The following is a 21,016-nucleotide window of genomic DNA, read 5'->3' as shown; positions in this document are numbered from 1 at the left end:
ATTTGCACAAATGAAAAAGAAACATTAGGAATTCCAAAAGAACAAAGGAACAGATTTAAGAAAAATGACTCATGCATGGGGAATACCAGTGAACAGGGAGTGAGTGGGGATGCCATAGCTCCTTCCCTGGGCAAGCAAAACAATGACCAAACACGGACAGAAAAAGGAAATACTCACAAGGAGGGTACAAGTCAATCACCTGAAAAATTCTTTGAGCCACATATTTTTGAAGAGGCTGAAAGGGCTGGTATTACACTAAATGATCACAAATGCACAGAATTAAAAAATGACAAATTGCTGAATGATGTTGTTACACATGTTCAGTTGGAAGGTTGTAATGTGGTCTCTGATGTTACCCAGATGGATGGGCGAACAGTGGCCACACTCCAAAAAACTTCTGATCATGGAGAAATGAATAAAATATCTCGCACAGAAATGGGTAAAAAGGAGGGAAAAATGTCTTTTCATTTACCAATGTGCTTAGCCAAAAGTGAAAAAGACCTGAGAAAGGTGAGCCCTGAAATCAGTAAGAATTCACATTTCCTATGTGTATTAGAGGAAGTTGAGGACAGATATTATGCACCCATCACTGTAGAAGAAAAATGCCACACCTTCGCTATGATTGACACTGGCGCACAGGCCACAATTATGTCCAAGGAGCTGGTAAAGAGTATCAATGAAGGGAGGCCTCCACAGAGTCAGATCACAGTGAAGGCAAATCAAGGCCCAGTGCATAACTTTAATGGGGAGGAGGTGCCCATCATAGGTGTAACTGAGGTTGACATAAAAATAGGAAAGCACAGAATGAAACAAGAGGTATTGATCACATCTATTTGTGAAATTCCATTTCTGATGGGGACAGATTGCCTGAAAAGATTGTCTCCTCTCATAGATGGGGTGAATGGAGTGCTGTGGTCCTTAACCAAAAAACCATTGAGGCCTAAGAAACTAAAATCACAAAACAGCAATATAAATGAATGTCACACCGTTGCCAAAACAAATGATGCTGTGGAGGTATATCTCCAGAATAGCTGCATACCTAGTGTCACTGTTATATTAATGTGTCAAGACAAAGATCAGAGCGACAATGAAAAACTACCTGTACAAATATACTTGGACCCAAGGAAAGATTGGCAGACTGCTATAGATGAGCACACATTACGTTTCTACTTAAAAGAGAATACATGCAAACAGAATATTGTTCCTAAAACAGATTCAGAAAAACACATTACCACTCTGGCAGAAATACACATGGAAGATGAGCAACCATGGGTTCACGTTGGTATAAATGATTATCTTAAAACAATAAAAGCCACTTTAGCGCTTGAACATGAAAGGAGTTTCATTAATGAGAAATTGTTGCAAAAAATTATGGAGAGGGAAGAAATCCCGAAATTTAGGATTAAAAACCAATATGTTTCTGGGTTGGACAGTCCAGACTTTGAAAACCGAATTGCAGGCAGATGCATGCTTAAAATTAGCATTGGGCAGAAAACAATTTACCATAATGTATGGATAGTGAATGGAGCACAAAATGAATTTTACATGGGCAATGACATCATGCACAGAATGTGTATGGTGTTAGATTTCCTTAATCAAAAAATATGGTCACGCCTAGGTGGGCCGGCACCTGAATTTGAAGACAAAAGAAGGGCTTATCATTGTGCACAACTGGTTCCTTATGCCATCGAATTACAAATAAGGAAAGATACTATTATTCCTGCATTTACAAAACAGTTTGCAATAACACTGAAATGCAAAAATGGGCAGCAGATGAAAGGCTCTGATGCATTTGTATGCCTGAATGAATCCATAAAACAGCAAGGCCTGGATTATGAATACATTCCATTGGTAGACATTGGTGAGGGATCTGTAAAAATCATGGTAAATAATAAAGGTTGTCAGGATATTCATTTAGAGGAAAACTCCCCATTAGGAATGGCCATACAAAAATCACATTATACGGCAGATTTAAATAACATGGTGATTGGGAATATTCCTGAAAAATATGTAGATGCCAAGGGCGAGTTGCCAGAACACCTGGACTCTCAGCCCAAAGGAATATTTAAAATTCATTCTGTGTATCCTTATGATTCAAATGAGACAGTGTGCTGCCATCAAGAGGATTGCATAATATTTAATTTAAATGAAAATGAAACAGGAAATCAGCCCATTGAAGTGGAAGCTGATATGCCAAAATATTTAAAAGTGGCAGCTCTACAAAAAGACACAGCCACACAGTTAGAGGAAAGCGCTGAGATTCCTTTACCAGAAGAGTTTCCAGAATTTTCCAGAATGGTAGAAGAGCAGATCTCCTTAGCGGATGCATGTGACAGCGATGGGGATCGAAACGACCTGAGGGAAATATTTATGGAGTTTAAGGATGTATTTGCAAAAGATGCTTATGATTGTGGTTTAACTGATTTACATGTGGCCACACAACCAGAAGGTTGTAGCAGAAATCCAGTGTTTGTACGCCAGTATAGACTACCGCTGGCATGTTTAGAATCATTGGCAGAGATTATTAAAAATTTGGAATCACGGGGAATAATCAGGCCCATTCATAGCACATCCAATACGCCTATTTTAGGTGTGTTAAAGCCAAATGGTCAATGGCGGCTGTGTGCAGACTTAAGAGAGTTAAATAAAAGAGTACCAGTATCTAGATGGCCACTACCATTCATTGATCAGGGCCTAGCTCAGATACATGGTTCAAATGTATTTACCACGTTAGATCTCACATCTGGATATTGGTGTGTGCCATTGGCAGAGGAGATACAACACTTATTTTCCTTTACATTTGACAGGACTCAATATGCCTGGCTTAGAGCTCCGTTCGGGTACATCAATAGTGGGAGTGAATTTGGCATATTTTTGAGAAAGGCCATGCCGGATGCAGCGGAAAGAGGAACAATAGTTTATGTGGATGATGTCCTGATAAAAAATGAAAACCTTAAAAGCCATTTTGATGAAATAAGACATGTGCTTGGCCAATTGCAGAAAGCAGGCGCCAAAGTATCTTTGCAAAAAGCACAATGGTGCAAGAAAAAAGTGAACTTTCTAGGGCATGAAGTGACTGAACATGGGCTAAATCCAGAAAGGAAGAAAATAGAGGCCATACAAAGATTAAAAGATCCTAAAAATGTGAAAGGAGTAAAAAGTTTATTAGGGATGACAGGCTATAACAGAAAGTTCATTGAGAATTATGCAGAAATCACTCAACCATTGACTAAACTGCTTAAACTAAATACTCCCTGGAGATGGGAAAGAGAGCAGTCTGATGCAGTGGCTAGATTGAAGGAATGTCTTGTAAAGGCACCATGTTTAGCATACCCCATAAAGGACAGGGATTTCTTTATAGAAATAGGCTTTTCTGAACATTGTATGTCAGCAGTGTTATCACAAAAACACGATTTGAATCACAAAACCATTGCATATGCAAGTAAGGCATTTTCCCAAGTTGAAATGAAATTTAATGAATGTGAGAAGGCCCTATTAACCACTGTGTGGGCGCTACAACATTTTCGCCCCATTGTTCAGGGAGAAAAGGTGATTATTGAAACAAATCATCAACCTTTGCAATTTTTAGAGAGTAAAAGAATTAGATCAGGCAATCTAGCGCAATCCAGAATCACTTCATGGACGCTGGCATTACAAGGTTTTCCCGTAGAAGTAAGATATGGACAAAATAAAAAGAGCCCAATTGCTCAAGGGTTAGCTGACTTACATGACTGTGCAGCTGAACAAATACCAAATGAAATGGAAGTGGAAGCTAGTTTACAGGAATTTGAACAATCACCACACAAAGCTTTTGATGAAAAAACATGCAAGGATTTGCCAACTGTATATGTGGATGGTTGTGCTTTTCACATTGAAAATGACAGTAATAAACAATTAGTGGCAGGAATAGGAAATGTCTGGTTGAAATGTGAAGGCGTTCCTAGTATAGGGATGAGGATTGGAGATAGGAGCAGTCAGGTGGCGGAATTGGCAGCCATCTATAAAGCAATTGCTACTGCAATTGATAAAAAGTTCAGTGAAATTGTCCTGGTGACTGATTCTGACTATGCACGGAATAGCTTTGTGGAGTATTTGCCTGGTTGGAAAGCAAGAGGCATGGTTACATACAACAAAAAGCCACTTAAACATGGAAAAATGATACAAGCCATAGACAAATTTGTGTCAGAAAATAATTTAACAATATACTGGAGAAAAATTCGTGGGCATTTAAAAACACCAGGAGAGGATAAGGAGGGAAATGATAAGGCAGACCATCTGGCTAAGATTGGGGCTGTGATGGGAGAATTGCTACATATTGATTATTTAATGGGTGAAATACAAATTGATGCAGTGACACGTTCTAAAGCACCAAAGGAGGTAGATCAACCGGTGGTGCAGTGGAGTCATGACACGCCAGACGAAGATTTGATTGAGGCACAAAAGAATGATCAAATTTTGGGAATCTATTATAATCATTTGATAGATCCTGAACAAAATCCTTTAACAGAAAATGATTGTATGGGAAAAGAAGAGTTGAGGGTGTTATTAAAGAACAAAACACGAATTAGATTACAGGATGGACTCATGATTAGAGAGTCCATAACAGGGCAAATACAGTGGGTAGTACCCCTTTCATTCAGAGGACTAATGCTACACCATGCACATGATGCCATAACTGCAGGCCATAGAGGTTCACAAAAAACATTAGAAATACTAAAAGATTATGCTTACTGGCCTCATATGTCCCAAGATGTGGAATTATATACTAGAGGATGTCTAGTATGCGCCCAATTTAAACCTGCTTCACCAATGCATAGAGCACCATTGATGAAAAGAGGCCTAACTCTCCCATGGTCAGATTTGCAAATAGACTATGTAGGTCCTTTAAAAAGGTCGAGCAGGGGACAGCGTTATATTTTGAGTGTGGTATGTTTGATGTCGAAGTGGATTGAGTGCATTCCTGCACCAGATTGTAGTGCGCAAACAGCAGCCACATTACTGGTGAACCATGTGTTCTCAAGGTTTGGGTTGCCACAAAGAATTGAGTCAGACAGAGGAAGTCATTTCACAAGTACTCTAATGAGTAAGGTATGGCAAATACTAGGTGTGAAAAGGAAACTACATATCGCATATCGGGCGGCGTCTTCAGGTACAGTTGAAAGAAGCAATAGGTCTGTTGTGGATATTTTAAAGAAATTTGTGGCAGAAGCAGGTTCCAGCTGGGATTTGCGTTTACCATTGGTTTTGATGGCAATCAGGTCGACTCCTGCCAAAGCAACAGGTGTTAGCCCCCATGAGGTCTTGACAGGTAGGAAAATGGTGTTACCACAACACCTACTATACAGAACACATGAGCAAACTCTAGTGAGTGCATCCACGGTTCATGAATATATTGATGAACTGAGGAGGCATTTGCAACATGCATTTGCTTTTGTGCAGAGAAATCTGGAAAGGGCTGCTGACAGTGCTAAGTCATATTATGACAAAAAGACATCAGTAAAGGAATACAATGTAGGGGATCAGGTGTACAAGTTTCATTTTGGAAAAAGTAAACAGAAAAATTCTAAATTTCTAGCAGCCTGGCAGGGGCCATTTCGAATTATAGATAAGGTTTCTCCTGTAGTGTATAAAATTTTGAAAAATGAAGGTGAAACAGCAATAGAGCAGTTTGTCCATGTAAATCAAATCAAACCATGCCATCCCAGACATGAGATCAGGCGGCTTGAGCATGTAGAAACAGATAAAATCACTTGAACACAAAAAGAGAAAATAAATGGGTACAATCAGGAGGCAGTGACAAAGAAGTTAAAAAGTTGATTGTTATGATGGCACATAAACACTGTAGTATATGTAAAATATAATATAAAATAAATATAAATAAATAAATAAATAAATAAATGCACATATAATGGAAGCTCATGGTTGGTGTGCAGAGAGAAAGTGTATTAAATATTGAATGCTGTTTTATATGTGTTTGTTTTCTTTTAACTTGTGTTTAATTTCAGAAGAAAGAAAAAAAAAACGAAATATTTTTACCAAGCATGTTTTATTTTTGGCAAAAGGATGAAATTAGTATTGTGCTATGTACTTAATCTGTTAATTTTCTATTTTGATTTAGACAATTAACATTATTTGGTCGGAGGTTCCGGGATCAGAGGCCACGGGAGACGATGGAGTCCTGGAGTCCCCTGGATGAAGACCAAAAGATGCCTGCCTCCAGGTGGAGGTGAAGACAAAATAACCGGAATGCCAAAAGAGATGACTACTGTGGATTCAAGATTGCCAAGATGAAAGAGTACTCGAATGAACCGAATAACATCGCTGGTCGGGACATACCAAAAGAGACAAAACAAAAGTTCCGGCACATGAAGTTCCACGTATTTATTATTTTAATTATTTATTTTAACTTGTTATATTACTTATTTATTTTAGTTAGTTGTTTTATTTCATTGTTTTTAATTGACTTGGAAAATTTAAACTTAAAGTAATGCCACTTCCACTGAGAAGGCAAATGTGGAACATTTTATGAACTGATGGACTCAGATGAAATGTTGATTGCAAATTTTCATTGATGCACATGAATATTCATTTTGTTGGATTGCTATATTGTAAAAAAAAATAGAACAAGTTGTTTTTAGGAATTGGCTTGGATTATAGCCAAGTTCTAAAAACAAAAGGAGGGTATATGTAAGGATATTTGGCGTGTTACAGTACAGAGTACAGTAATACTGCACAAGTAGCACATTTTTTTTTTTGCAGCACCACCACAAGGGTGCGGTGCATTGCTATATGGGTTACCAGATTAACAAGGAAAGACAGGCTATTCAGTCAAAAACGATTTTAACATATAAGATGCAAATCTATTTTTACAGTTAAAAGCACACGTGCTCATTTAAAAATGCACACTATTTTTCACCTGAAATGCCTATATTGCTAGAGACACATTTGAAAATTAACAGCTAACCTATTAACAATTAACCTGACTAATAAAACCTTATTTAACATAACCCACTAATAAAATGTGTTCTCCACTGCAGAATTAGGCATACTCTGAAAACCATTTAAATGCGTGTGCAGAGATTTTTTCTTCTCTGCCTGATTCTCCGTGTTTTTGTGCACAGTAACTGCAGGAAGAAGGAAGTCAGATTTGCAACAATTGCAAATGTATAAGCGAAGCTATTGTTGAAGAGTAGGAGGATGAGAGATGATGGATTTCATTGGGACACGTCATACAGAGGGCTGAGAGGAAAGTTTTAGTGGGCAGTATCAAGGAAAAAGAGAGGCAGACATTTTTCTGCACTACTGGGGAGAAGACCTGGCTGTGGGGTCCTGACTGAATGCAGATTCCTGTGTCCTGCTGCAGTCGAGATTGGGGAGAGCTGAAAGAAAAACCTTTCCACTGGCTGAGGCATTCCTATCTGAAAAAGCTGAGAATTCCAGGCAATGACCCCGGCTTGAGAAGGCAAGCGTTCCTTTTTGCTGGAGTTAATCCAAGAGAGCCACATTCACAAAGAGAACAACTAAAAAGATAAGGTAATGAGAAGTGTGGGAGCTGAGTGTGTACGGTAATATGCAGTCAGTGTAGGATTCCTGTGCGTGTCTTAATCAAGTGCTAATGTTGCAATTTGAGTTCTGTTCTCCGCCACTCTCTTTGCAGAGTGTCACAGACAATGCTTTGACTGTACCATTTTATTTCTGTAAAGAATTAGATCATTTTTAAATACAACTTTTATAATACAGAAAAATATTTGAAAACAGACGGGTGATGTTTATTGTTTACCATTACAATGCTGATGATGTGGGGAGATTTTTAAACAGTGCAATGGTCATTTTAAGACAGATGTGTGCATGTCAAAATCAGTATGAATAATTGTGAGTGACTGTAGCATAGCTTGTTGGAGGTACATGAGCCAACGGGAAGAGAGACTCTCTGAACATAGCTCCCTACCGTATATAAGGTAGTGGAAATTACCACAAGACTACCACATATAGCTCTCTGTCGTAAATAAGTCAGTGAGTTCGCCCATGGTGGCACACCAACACTATCACAGGAAAATGTGGTCTTCCTAGAATGCAGGTCTGAGGTCTCTCTAGTGATCACACGAAAAATCTAAGCAAAGATAAGGGATTCTGGACATTGGGGCCACAAATAAAACAAGGGAATTATGCTCACCAAAATACCACCAACCACGTATACCAAATATGCAGGTCTGGGTGCTGAAATAATGCATGTCCATTGTATTATTGTTGCACATGGCCAAATCTGAATACGAAGAGTGATTATTGCTAAGTTATTTTTCGGCGGTAATAAAATACCGTCAGGCCCCAAATCTCCACAAAATACCCTACAGGCCTGCAGGCCATCAACATGTGAGCATGTGCCTGCAGGCCATGATGCAGTGGGGCCTTCATGCCTGCAGGGTAGCAAGGGTCTTAATGGTCAAGGGTATGGCCCTCCCTGCCCCCACTTAACACTGGGTTTCCCCAGCAACCCCATGAAGCATTGGGCCTCCAGGGTGCTAATGACAGTCACACCCATGGGGCCTGCTGTATGCCCATACCAGGCCCATTACAACAATGGTGACGAGGGAGAGGTACCCTGCATGATGCCCCGGTCACCTGCTGTCCCTCATTTTTTGTTTCGTTTCTCTGTCGAAGGGAAGAGGTAGGAGGAAGAAAGGAGGAGGAGCGGCATCCATTGCTGGGTGACCAGAGCCCTGCTGGCAGATCCTCCCTGGCCATGACCCTCTATAAAGAGGGTGCTTGTGCGGCCAGGGGAGGGTTTGCCCGCAGAAAATGTGGGCCTCGCAGCCCCATGCAGCATCTGATGCCGTGAGGAAAAGGGAAGAAGATATGGAGCGGCAGCAGCCGCAAGAAGAAAGGCACCATCCGCCTGGGGAGAGAGTTGTGCCGGCCCCAGGTGAAGAAGAGGAGGTGAGTGCCCGGCCCCCACCCTGCAAGCCATGGTATTAGCCTGGGCTTCACTGCTCAAGTTTGCAGTGTAAGCTCGGGCCACCTGGCGGTGAAGGCTATTAGCACCATGGCTGCCTCCAAAATCAGTCCGGGTCCTTGTTCCTTGAATGGGGACTTGCCGGGTCATTCCAACCTAGAAGGACCCATAAGTCCACATTCAAAAAGCCAATCCCCATTCTCATTTGAGCCCCATTATTTGCTCCGTGGTGCCTAAGCAGCTCCCGCTAAGGGCGTAAAACCAGCCGCTTTTAGAGGGACCCGCTATGGGACGTCGTAATAGGGCGGTAGGGGGTTAATGGCACCAGCATCCTTACCGGTGCCATTAACCCCCTACCACCAGGGTCAGAATGACCCCCAAAGTCCTACTCGGAAAAGTTCAGCAGTGCTAAGTAGTGAATATAAAGGTTGCCTATGTATTCACAGATTAAATTAAAATACTAAATATGCACAATTATACATTTCTAAAATTTCCGAAAATCACAATTAAAATTCTAAATTAAAGTGCAGCAATACACAGTGCAAGAATTTAGGAGACAAGAGAGTCAAGGAAAAAGGTGCACAGGATAATAAAGTGCAAGGTAGCAACCATTCATGGCTGGTCACTGCCATATTGATCTTTATGCATGAGGCTAGATCCAATGAAACTGTAAATATACCGTAAAGAGCAAGAGAATGAGCACCTCAAGAAATACCTCCAGCAATATTTGGAACTAATATCTATGTGTTTATTTAGTCTTCTTGTCTTGTCTCTTTATTGCAGATATGTTCTGATTTTGGGATTAGAGCCACATGTATGTTTTAGGGGGCTGGATTTAACAATGGAATTGGCAACACCTTCCCAATCCCTCCCATTGCTTTTCAACAAATACATTCTTGCAGGCTTGATTTAATTTTTTTACCTGGTCTTGTAGAGAGCTGTCTCACTTTTGTTATATGCAATTTGTTTTCCCTCAATGCCCTGCATAAACTGTGATCTGGGATGATGTGGGATGAGGTGTAAGGTTGTCTGGATTCCATTGGCCTACAAGATTTACTTTAGTATTTCCTTGTAATTACATCCTTCCCATTGTTTGAGTGCTAGCATCACTGAAGTGTTTGTATGAAGTCACAATGATAAAATGTGTTGGTGGGCCCTGATGCAATGACCAATTAAATAGATTAATACACCTCTGGTCAGAACAAGCTCTCTCAGGCAGAAAACCGAAATGGACATTATTGTTCATGCATTATGACTTTGATACCGAGTACCAGCCAGGCATGACGAATTGCAAGGCTGGTTCACTGTTGTGGCGTTAACAAGGAGGGAGGACAGAGAACTTGATCCTCCAAGCATAGTACCTCAAACATGTTTCTTGGTAAAACTATATACTAGCAGGAACCTCCTTGCAGTTGCAGGCATTATTCTCAGATTGTTCACAAGGTCTTACCGCTTAGTAGGCTCCTGAATCTATGAACTGGGATGTAGTGCCCTGACTGGGATTGGTGGATGGGTTGATAGTGGGGGGTATATGCATCCACTCGTGTTATAATGTTTGGGCATGGATGAGGTATATGGGGGATCCACCAGAACACGACACCTCACCACAAGCCTGCGGGAGAGGATTGACACTTGAGTTAGGCCAACGTGCTGCCGTTCATTTTAAGAGGTGCCATGCATATGAAGTGAATCAGAACCCCATTGTTGGCAAACATGTCTCAGTTAGATTTAGGTAGACCACTCCAGGGAAACTAGTTGCATCTCTTGCTGAAACTTAACCATAGAGTGATTGCTTCAAGAATACAGAAGGAACAGGTTACACGAGTGAAGGTGAAATGGGAACAGCAGATAGACAAGTATTAAAAGCAAGCTGAAGGACAAGCAGAAAGATGGCTCAATCTTCGTCACCACAGAGTGCAGAATCTTCCATTACAAACAGGTGAATTAAATAACAAATCCCTTGATTGGCGAGTCCAAATGGAACATTAACCATACATACAAAAACAAGCTCTTTCACTCTTTCACATAGACATACATGGGGCAGGGAAGAGTTCAATATAAGGTGCTAATGTTCTAGGAGTGTTGTGGGTGAGAAGGTGTTGGCGATTGAGTGGGGTATTTGACTAGAGGCAGACAGAGGTTGAGGCATGGAGGAGATTTAAAAAGCAATTTGAGGGATAACAGAAGCAGGTGAATGTGGAAAAAGGCCAGAGGAGGTTGAAGAAGAGTTCATCCATGCCACAGTCTATATAGTAAATCACGATTGTCTATTTATTTTCGGATCTCAAACATCTGCTTTTTTCAGAGGGTATTTGACAACATGCATGGATCCTGGAACTAATTGCTGCACATTAGAGGGGTAATTCTCATTTGAAATTTCTAAGGAAAGAAATAGAAAATATCTTCTTCTTCCATTTCCATGCAGAGCAGTGCCAGTGATTTTACCAACACCTCGTACCCCTGCCACCACATCACCAGGAAAGAGGAAACCAGTAGCTTCTGCAATGTCTCCTCCGTCTGTTGCCAATTAGCAAAACAGACCAACTTCATTTGTTTCTTAAACTACAGTAGATGTTCACTCATAAGCAGGGAACTGAAAGCATGGTGTATAGGGAGAAGGACAGTAAAGTAAAAGTAGTTTGAGCATTATTCCACAGAAAATAAGCTTTTGACTGTATATGGAAAGCCAACTAACAAGGGGGTGGGGGTCCTGGGAGTACCTCTGCCAGACATTAGTCCTGGTTAAGAGAGTTCTACCCAGATTCTTTAGGTCACTATCTTTCACAGAGGAGAAATATACAAAACTTGTCAGTCTTTGCCCTGCCCTGGGGCAGTCCAGCACTGAAATGCTAGGAATTCTCCTCTGAACAAGAGTACCAACAGCAATCCCAGACAAGTGTTTTGGTCTGGTTGGCCCTCATCAGTAGGGTGGAGCTGTGCCTCTCCAAGAATAGTGAGCAAAAGGTCCACATCTGGATTCCTCTAGTAAATTAGGGTGAGACCCAAAGTTACTTAAATTATGCAAATTAACAAGGGAGGGGTCCTGGGTTTCCTCTGCCAGACATTAGTGCTGGTTAAGAGAGTTATAACCAGATTCTTTAGCTCAATATCTTTCACAGAGTATAAATATCCAAAACATATCAGTCTTTGTGCTGCCCTGGGGCAGGCCAGCACTGAAATGCTTGGCAATTCTCCTCTGAACAGGAGTACCAACAGTAACCCCAGACATGTGTTTTGGTCTGGTTGGACCTCATCAGTAGGGTGGAGCTGTGCCTCCTAGGACCCCCCTTGTTATCTGTATATGGCAATCCGACATTGTATTAGCACAGCAAAATGAATCAGTGAGCAACAATAAAAAGGCTTCCTATCTGTGTCTCGTGTGCCCTGCTCCCAGCAGAAACTGTTTTTAGTGCAGTGGAGACCATCCATCAGCAGAGACAAAAGTACAAGTCTGTCACCCAAAAGTGTAGGAATCCTAATGATGCTGAAGATTGGCCAGCACTTCCTTACCTGCACATAGTCTCTTCCAGGTGATGCCGATTTGGATAAAGCACATATTAGAGACTTTGAACATGTTCCTGCTGCTGCAGCTGACTCAGATGATGAAGATGTAGATGATGTCACTATCATTGATTAGTGCTATTTGGGTCTGCTGCAGCACTCTGCTCTGGAGATACTGGGTTACGGCAAAAATGTTAATAGTATATTAATTCCTGGTAATGGAACATAAAGTGAGCATGGTTCAACCATCCCACAGACCATGGACTTTGCAGACTTTCACTCACACTCTCCAGGGTTCTGTGGTAATTCACCAGTGTGAAGGACAGGAGCCTCCAAATATTGAACACAGTCAGTGACTAATGAATGAAGTAACAATTGTGGCCTAGTTTTTCCGTATGAAGATTAGCAGAGCCATAAAACGGACCAGGCCGGCTGATAACACCTGCTGATTCTCAGTGGAACACACCGATTACACCTGAACTCAGTTGTGCAAAAAAATACATACAGGCCAGGCCTTGACCTTGGATATTGGGGGAGTGGGGAATTCAAGAATGTTTGAGTCAGGGTTTTGGAGCGTTTTGAGGAGGTTTGAGCATGTTGGTGCAGGCAGGAAGCAAGGTGGAGGGAGAGCGAGACCAGAGCAGAAAAGAGAGAAAGAGAAGTGGAAGTTAAGAGAGAGACAACGTTTGGTGTCTGAAAGGTGCATGAAGTAGAAACAGGAGAGAAGGCAGCGAGTGAGCAGCAGCGTTGGCAGGGGAAAGAGTGATAAGGAGGGGTGAAGTCAGAGAGAGGAACAGCGGAGGTCGAAAGGAGAGTCATGTTGGAAAGAGACATGAAGATTATTGAGGGAAGAGCAGAGGGAGCACGAGAAGTGTGGGTTAAGAGAGAAACAAAGGTTGGTGCCTGAAAGCTGCATGAAGTAGAAAGAGGAGAGAAAACAGCGAGGGAGAAGTGGAGTTGGTGGGATAAAAAGTGAAGGAGTTAGAAGGAGGAGTGAAGTCAGAGAGAGGAGCAGTGGGAGAATTACAACATATGTGAATCTGAGGGTCGCCACACTATTAAGGCTTTTCCAACCAACCCACCATAAAAATTGCAGATTTCCTGCACAACATATTTACGACAATCTGTATATGATTTCAATTTTCATTTTTTGAAAATCCATTTGCATCCCAATTATTGGGAAGGAAATGGTCTAGGCACAGTAGTCCCTCATGTCAGTACTGCATCTTTCAAAATACTGCACAGGATAGTGCCAATTTGTTTTGTTCTGTGCATTAAAATGCCAAGGGGGATACAAGCTGGGCATCAGATTTCCTTACATCCTCCCTCCTTCAGTGGGTCCCGCCCATTAAGGTGGGACCCTTACGTTAATCTGAACATCTGAATGGAGTGTGGGCATAGACTCACGAGATGTGTCAAACATTAGTGCAATCTTTACAACATGCAATATCTCCCTGGAATAACTCATGAGGCAAAAACGTCATGATATGTAAACACACATTAGAAGACACCACCCGTTAAACTCTTACTGGCAGAACAAAAGTGTGAGTCATTGTGTCAAGCGTCTCATGACTCGATGCTCTTCTGCTCTAGATGAGTGTTGTGATAAGTACAACCACACATCTGAAAATGCTTGTCTATTTTAAACATGTGCTTTTATTTCAGCTGGGCCATGACGTATGAGGGTTGAGTTCCTAACACTGAGGAAGTATGTTTAAAGGTGTGGTTGAATTGCTGAATAACAAGAAAAACACAAGCAAAGGAGTTTGTTAATCAAGTAAGAGAGAATCAGATATGCAAATAGTCAAAGCTAATGGGTTATACATAAAGATTAAAATCATGTCAAGCCTTGGTGAGAGAACCTAGAATGTAAGAAATATTAAGAACATAATCTGAATGCTGAGGAAACGATCCCAGATAACTATGCCTAAAAATAATTACTTTAACCTGAGAATGGTATGTCTGCACCTGTAGCAGTAAGCATAGTGTTAGTAACCTGTCCCTTGGTTAATGGAACTGCATGTGAATATGTTACTGCTAGATCGTGCATTTTAGCTGGGGTTTCTGCTTCAGGCAAGGACTGCAGATATGCTGAGTAATTGTATAATGAAGCTAATGGAATGGCGTTTGTTGTACTTGATGTCTGGAATTGAAGACATCTTGAGATACAATTAATGGCGGACAGGCCTAGAGCAAAGTAGTGAACAAGAGCTCTAGATAGACCCAAGCAAAAGTTATTTGCAAAGTTATAACTGAAAGGACTTCTTCATTCGTAGAAAATGGTTTCTGGAGTAAGGGTGGTATGCAAGTATTGGAACAGACACAATGGGCCTCATTACGACCCTGGCGGAAAGTGACTGACCGGACCGCAACAGCGTAAATAGCGTTTCCGCCATTGCACGAAGGAGCAAAGTGCGGCCAATCACGACCCATCGGGCACGAGCATTACGCCATGGCGGAATCCGAAAGGCTGCGATGGCGGAAATGACCCCAAAACGGCCCTTACCGCCGCCGTACGCTGCACCAGGTGCAATACCGCCACCCATCTTAGCGGTCACCGTAATGAGCGGTCACCGTAACGAGCGTGCACCGCAAATTACGGCCACCGTAAATATACGGAAACGGAAGTAAAAGCATGTGGCCGGAACGGGAAACAGCACGCCGCACAACTATAAAATCCGAATCCCAACACAACCATAAAAAATCCGACCCTGACACACATCCCAACCCGTTAGCAACCCCAGTTAAAAAAATAAATATGGGAAAGGTAGCCAAGAAAGCGTGTGACCGCAAGCGGCAGGTACACTTCTCCCGAGAGGAACTGACCCTGCTCACCGAGACCCTCCAGGAAAATTCCGCCGTCGTCTTCTCCAGTCAAATGACCAGGACGGCCCTTGCCAACAAGAAGGCCATATGGGCCCTGGTGGCACAGCGCGTAAGTGTGGTGGGGACAACACCCCGCACGCCACAGCAATGTCGCAAGCGGTGGGACGACCTGCGGATCCGCGTACGCAGCATACTTTCTGCGAACAGGAACATCGCCACAGCTACCGGGGGGGGTTCAGAGTCGCCCATCAAGTTGACCCCCTGGGAGGAAATCTGCGCCTCCACCATAGGAATGGAGAGCATAGAGGGAGTCGGAGGGATGGAGAAAGGAGTGCCGACATCCGGAGAATCAGGTAGGTTGGCCAAGAGAAACAATGCGAAATCCACAAACCACGAACATGTGCAGTACCATGTGACCCCATAGTGCAATACATACTTTGCCCTGACAGCGCCCTCTAAAAGTCAGAATGAACAAACAAATCAATCAAGAAGCCATAAACAACCCCTACATGTGCAGCATGCACCCCCTAACTGCATGCAGCCAAATGAATGCATCCTCAATCCACACGAAAATGAGACCACCTCCAAGGCCCAGTCCCAAATCAGCCTCATGTACCACCCCAATGCATTTGATACGTTGCCATTCCAAATCCGACAGACCCATAACTAACGCTCGCCCCTCTTTACTCCACCACAGGGTCCGATACCAACGACGAGCTGCAGGACACCCCTACCAGCACGCCTGCAAAGAGGGCCAGGACCAACGTCCCAAGAGCCTCCACCTCAGGTGCAAGGATCAAGACACGGCAGCAGCAGGAATCAAGTGGCAGCACACTGGAGGGGACTGCAACAGGCACCCCAGCAGCCAGCAAGTCCACAACCCCAGCACCACAGGTCCCCCCAAAGAACGTATCTGATGGCACTGCCTCTGGTGGTAGCAGCACCATAGGTGACACAGCTGTCATGCCAGCATGCTCCGACACGGAAAACAGTGCTGGCGACGTAGGTACCATCCATGACCTTTCCCAATCCCCCTGCATGTTCCATCCCCTACACCATGACGAAACCACGCAGGGGCACCCTGAAGACGACGACTGGCCAACCCCCACAAGTCCTGTGCCAAGGCAACATGTGTTGAGCAGCCCCCCTGTCACACCACCGCAAATGTCCATGGCCCAGCAGAGGCAACAGTCCCTCGACCTGCTGATCGAGCAACAGCAGGAAGCGTCCACGCTACTCAAGGACCATGCAAATGAATGCGGGGGTTCCAGGGCAGCCATGGAAACATCCACCGAGACACTCAGGGCACAAATAGAGAAAAGTAGTGAGAGCCTCAGGGGAGAAATGGAGAGAAGCACCGAGAGCCTGAGAGCACAAATGGAGAAAAGCACCGAGAGCCTGAGGGGGGAACTGCATGCGACGTCCAAAGACGTTTGTGCTGAACTTGCTGCTGTGCGCCGTGTGCTCTCGGAGCTCTCACAAACCCTCAGAGACATGCATGGACGCGAGCAGGCAGAGACATCATCCGTGGCAAGTTCCGTCCAGGGCAGCCCCCAACGCAGATCTGGCAGGAACCTGCGCTCCACGGGCAGGGGTGCCCCTGATACCCGTAGAGGGGGCTTGCAATAGCGTCTACCCACGGACAGCATGCATATTTGGACACTGGTGTTGGGGGGGGAGGTAGTAGGGTGGAGGGGGTGTGTTGGGCTTCACTGGGTGGCGGGTCCATAGGGTGTATAAATCAAATCACATTAACAATACAGCACCTCATTATCATCCAATGACATGTGTGGACATTGATATTTGCGTACGAGGCCTTCATAGGCGTACAGTCCACAATGTGCCTGTACTACACACACACAGTGCCACAGGTCCCCTTTCCGTGTAATAGGCACCATGCGTGGTTGCTAGAAGCATGCATCTATGATGCTCTGTCGGATTGCACGTACATCCTGTGCCTCATGGACTCCTTGAGGTGCCTCCACATCCCCACCCTCATCATCATCATCATCTTCAGGTGCATGCAGTACAGCGTCAGGGGGCATGGGCACATTCCTACGTATGCACATGTTGTGCAGCATGACACATGCCATGACCATCTTAGAAACCTTCTCATGGCTGTACATGAGTGCCCCGCCAGACCTGCTGAGGCTGCGGAAACGAGCCTTCAGTAGGCCGAATGCCTGTTCAATGACCACACGGGTACGTGAGTGGGCATGGTTGTAGTCCTCCTCATGCTCGTTCTGTGGGTTCCGGATTGGTGTAAGGAGCCATCTCTTCAGTGGATACCCGGCATCACCTGTATGAGACGAATAAAGGGTGTCAGTGGAATGATAGTGCTAAGTAGCCCCCCCCCCCCTGCAAGGTCATTGACGCATCAAATGGGCCACGATGTCATGCATGGAATGAGACTCACCGAGTAGCCAGGATCTGTGCCCTGCGTGTCGCTCCATGTAGCGTGGTATTCTTGTGTTCCTCAGGACCATAGAATCATGGGTAGATCCAGGAAATCTGGCACAACAATGCGTAAATATCTTGTTGGAGTCACACACCATTTGCACATTGATTGAATGAAATTGTTTCCGGTTGCGGTACTGGACCTCCATGGCATGTGGGACAACCAATTCAACATGGGTGCAGTCGATGGCACCAATGCAACCCGGGATGCCGCCAAGTGCATGGAATCCCACTTTAGCGTTGGTAATCTCCTGGTACGTGCGTGGTAGTGTGATGTGGTCGTCGGCGTGCTTCAGGAGGGCATCGTGCACTTGGAAGAGTGTCCGTGAGAACAGTGGCTGTGAAATGCCATGCAACTGTCCCACTGTGTGCTGGTAGGTGCCTGTGGCCAGGAAGTGGAGTGCAGACACCACCTTCAGTAGGGGTGGGATGGCGGTTGGGCTATCTATCATGCTCACGAGGTCAGCATGTGTCATGTCCACAATGGCGATTATGGTGTCCCGGTCCAAACGGTAGAGGGTGTGGATCTGCTCAGCAGTGAGGTTGAACGGATCGGCTCGGAGGCGTGGGATTGCGGGCCGCCTGCGTGGTGGTAGTGGCAGTGCTTGTGGGCCTTGCTGACCCTGCCTTGCCCTCCTCCTCCTCCTTCTCCTCCGTCTCCCCTGTGCGCCCGGTTGTTGTACCTGTTGTTGTTCGTCGTCTTCTTGTAGTTGTAGCACTTGCAGTGCTATCTGGTACCCCAGGCCCAACATCGCTAGTCCTGCCGGTAGCATTTTGGAGTGGGAGTGGTTGTGGGAGGGGTTTGGGTCTGCAATATATGTGCTGTCGGCCTGTATGGCCTCCACCTGTGCTGATTGAATGAATCTGTGGCAGATGCAATCCCTTCTGGCCGAGCACGTCCCGCACGTAAGGCTGCATTTGGCCGCATGGCATCTTGGGATTGGAATCATGTATCAAATCCCGATGGCAGTGTGATGTACTTTGACTGATTTTCATGCTATGCTCCCATTGTTACACATGCTATGATTGCAGCCGCTTACATACCTGTGAAGAGTCAGTGGTATGTAGGGCTCGATCGATGGCCGACCCTCATGCAGCACAGTAACGTACTTCACCGACGGGCGTGGCGTCCCATTTGTGATTGCAGCCAGTTAGCATCATGACACACAGCCGCACTACATTGATGTAATTGTGAATGCAAGCGTTCACAGAAGCCTTTTCGACGTAATGTTGCAAGTGAGGAATTCGAAGGCCAGCATTTTGGGTTTTGAAGTAGCGGCGAGGATACGCCCACAGGTCTGGCTGGAAATGTAACGTTCTATTGTAGAATGTCCTTGGGACATGGCCCATAACGAGCAGGCAATGAATGATATGAATTGAATGGGATGCGCAACAGCGTAGTGGACGATAAGGCAGGACGTTCCCAAATCCATCTTGCTTCACAACACTACAGATCCGGCCAGGGGCACAGTGGTTTTTGCGGACTGCATTACGCACAGACGCGATGGAAGTTTCACATATTATGTGAGTGAATATTCATGCGTTTTCATTGCGGGATGAGGGAATGATGTGTGGATGCATGGACTGATGATTCCGTTTAGGGTCTGCCATGTACATGGGTTTTTTGATTCACTCCCCTTCCCCTGCGTTATGTGATGCAAGGCTGCCATAGTGGGACATACGTCTATCTGCCCTTGTCGGATCCTCCCTGTCTCGACGCGCCTTCATACACTTGTGTCTAGGCACGTTACTAATCCCATGTCATGGGTTCTATCTTGACGGACGCATGCACAGTAACCGACGTTGACAATGGTGTATTTAGCTCGATTGGTTTCGTTATGATTCGATACTGATTTAGGGGTGTGTATATTCCTTTGGAGTGGGCTAGCATGCATATGGGTGTGGATTTGGTGTGTTGAATGAAGATTGTAATGCATCATGAGTCCCGTAATGCAATCGGTTAATTTGTGTTTCTTTTGGGTGACAGGTATCTCCTGCCCTATTGCAGATGCCATCTCTACGCCACTCCTCCAGATGGTTTTTACTCTCGACTCCTGCAGCTTCGGGTGAATCAGTGGAGCACCATTTCGATCTTATGGGACGATCGCCAATGGGCCACATGCCCTTACGCTGTACTGGTGGCTAGGTGCAACATTTCGGCCTTTCAGCTCGACTAGTGCCTGCCTCATGGGACGGACCTGCGGTTCTTGCCGCTTCCATGTTGCCTTTTGGAACGTTGATGTAGGCCCTGTGTGCCATGATGGTACAGGGCGTCACACAAGTGGAAGCCGGTCAATTATTGCAGATGCAGCCCTCGGTGATGATGGTTGTTTTGGTGGTATTTTGCAATTTGCTGTGGGGCCTTTGTCATTTGGATGTGCATTTAAATTGTATTCCGATATTTGTCGTGTTGCGTTGTTCTTTGCAGGTGATGTGGCGATTTTCGCTTTGTGGCGGTATGTATTGCGTGATGATCTGCATTGTGTTCCGCCTTCTGAGTTGAGTTGTGTGGTACAGTACTGGCCGCGTTTGCCTACGTAGCACAGTATGGTCACGGATAGGGGCTGCCATTGTGACTGTTTACATGATGTGCTGTTCAGGGGCGGGGGATTGGCTTTTGGCCGACTGGTGCCTGTCAGCCAGGTCGATTGGTGGAATGATGGGTTGTTCAGAATGTGGCTGGTCACAGGTGACTGTGTTTGCGTGCGTTTGTTGGAGGGGGACTGGGGTCATGTCCATTGGAATAGCTTCTGTATTGATGCCATCTGTGCCCTGCAGCTCCCATCGGCCCCTCTTGGGATGAGCCTGGCTGCTCAGTCACTCTGCCGACTTGTGTGGTACATGCTTCTGCTGATGGTTGGTTTGTTTACTGGCATGAGTACAGGGCTGGTGCAATCCCCCTCAGGATGCTGTTTTGGATGTTGCCTTGCGCTGGTGGCAAGCGATGGGGGACTACTGTTGTTTTGTGTCATGTGTTCTTGATTTTCATTTTGATGTATTGTACCTTCACATGCCTGTGCTGCGTCAGTACGGCTATGGTGACATGCCGTACATGGATGCCCACTCACGGGCCGCTTTGAGCCCCTGCATGCTTTTCTACGTTGGCATGCATGGGTGAATTGTGGATTTCACTGGTTGCATAGTGTGGGTACATTGCGCCTGCCAGGAGTTGTGCAATGAGGCCAGGGAGTGGAGTACAGGCACTCAGTGGGCCATTTACGGTTGGTTCGCGTTGCCGTATTTCTCGCCATGGCGGAATGGTACTTTACGACGTGCTTGATG

This window comes from Ambystoma mexicanum, chromosome 3q, assembly GCF_040938575.1.
Source record: "Ambystoma mexicanum isolate Mex_15411 chromosome 3q, UKY_AmexF1_1, whole genome shotgun sequence".
Taxonomy (NCBI): domain Eukaryota; kingdom Metazoa; phylum Chordata; class Amphibia; order Caudata; family Ambystomatidae; genus Ambystoma; species Ambystoma mexicanum.
This window is presented reverse-complemented; position numbering follows the sequence as displayed.